Below are 2,089 nucleotides of genomic sequence, written 5' to 3'. Positions count from 1 at the left end.
AAAAAAAAAAAAAAAAAAAAAAAAAAAGAAGACGTAAATGAATAAGACCTATTATTCAATAGCACAATAGGTTTACTATAGTAAATAATAACTGTACATTTAAAAATAACTAAAAATCTGTAATTAGACTGTATGTAACACAAAGTTTAAATGCCTGAGGGGATGGACACCACATTCTCCATGATGTGATTATTATGCATTTTATGTCTGTATCAAAACTCCTCATGTACCCCATTAATGTATACACCCATGTACCCACAAAAATTAAAAATTGTATTTTTTTTTTTTGAGATGGAGTCCCACTCTGTCGCCCAGGCTGGAGTGCAGTGGCAAGACCACTCGGCTCACTGCAACCTCCACCTCCTGGGTTCAAGTGATTCTCCTGCCTCGGCCTCTCAAGTAGGTGGGATAACAGGTACACACCACCATGCCTGGCTAAGTTTTGTATTTTTAGGAGAGACGGGGTTTCACCATGTTGACCAGGCTGGTCTCAAACTCCTGACCTCAGGTGATCTACCCATCTTGGCCTCCCAAAGTTCTGGGATTACAGACATGAGCCACCATGCCCAGCCTAAAAACTGTAAATTTTAAAAATAAAAATTAGATAAATAATTTTTTAATTAATTAGAATATTTCTCTCTTTTGAAATTTTCCCTCTTGATGCTCAATTTTCTAACCTATGACTTGTTTCAAAATAACACAGATGGAGGAGGGAATGAGGGAGGCACAGATTTTATGAACGGCCTTGAGATGATATTTACTGAAGCTGGGAGATGGTAAATCATGCCATACTATGATATCTACTTTTATATATATGTTCAAGATGTTTCATAACAAAAAATTTTTTTAAAGAAATGGGGAAAAAAATCTAACATATAAACATATAAGCTTACCTCTAAATATATACAGCTCCTGTTAGAAGAATATAAAACTTCACTGGAAGATAGTAAAGAATGCCAAGTTTAATGAAAAGTGATACCAACTTCATATATTGGAAGGCTCAAGTATTTTAAAAATGTTGTTCCTCTCTAAAATAGTCCTTAATTTTAATTAATTCTAATCAAAATTTAACTAAAATTTTAATGGAATTTTACTAAAGTAATCTAAATTTTATATTGAGTCTAAAAAGGAAAAAGTATAACCATTGCATTTGTAAAAAATAAAGTGGAAGGATTTGCTGTATTAATATTTAGTTTAAAAGAGTAGCAATTAAGATAGTGTGTTCATGAAGAAAGAAACATATTGACTGGTGGAATTAAATAAAAAGCCCCAGAAAGAGAACAAGGCATATATAGAATTCTGATATGAAAGATAAAATATTATAGATTGGTGGGGAAAGAAGGAGATATTCCATTTATGGACATGGGATAATTGACTATTCATATTAGAAAAAGTGATATTGGATCTCTATTTGTATCTTACACAAAACTAAATTCCAAATGGATGAAGAATGTAAATTTGAAAAGGTAAAAGTTCAATACTTTTAGAGCAAAATATAGGAAAATATCTATATGAAATATATTTTCCCCTTTGTTTTTGACAGGTAATAACTGTACATATTTTATGGGATACACTGTAATATTTTGATACATACACACAATGTGTAATGATCAAATCAGGGCAATTAGCATATACATCATCTCAAATACTTATTATTTCTCTACGTTAGAAACATTCGAAATCCACTCTTCTTGATATTTGAAAATATACAATAAATTGTTAATTTATAGTCACCCTACAGTGCTATGGAAACTAGAATTCATTTTTCCTTTTCCTATCTAGGTGTAATTTAAAGCAGAAGGTTATTAGCACAAACATTACGAAAGGGAAGGGGGATGTGATAAGAGACGGGTAAATGAAGTGCCTAAAAATCAAACATTCGTATTAAACTATTCCTTCAAATGCAATAAAATTTACATTAATCTATGTGTGATATATTATATATAAATATATGCTAATAAAGGGAGCAGGGAACATTGTAGTGAGAAGGTAAAGAGAGCTAATATTTTCTCACCACTGAATAAGGCAGACGCTTTTAATTAGAGTCAGATTTTTTTTAAGCAACCCCTTTCAGCTGTCTCCTTCACTT

Source organism: Mandrillus leucophaeus, unplaced genomic scaffold (genome assembly GCF_000951045.1).
Source record: "Mandrillus leucophaeus isolate KB7577 unplaced genomic scaffold, Mleu.le_1.0 Scaffold422, whole genome shotgun sequence".
NCBI classification, from domain to species: domain Eukaryota; kingdom Metazoa; phylum Chordata; class Mammalia; order Primates; family Cercopithecidae; genus Mandrillus; species Mandrillus leucophaeus.
The sequence above is the reverse complement of the archived record's forward strand: the minus strand, read 5'-3'. Positions refer to the sequence as shown.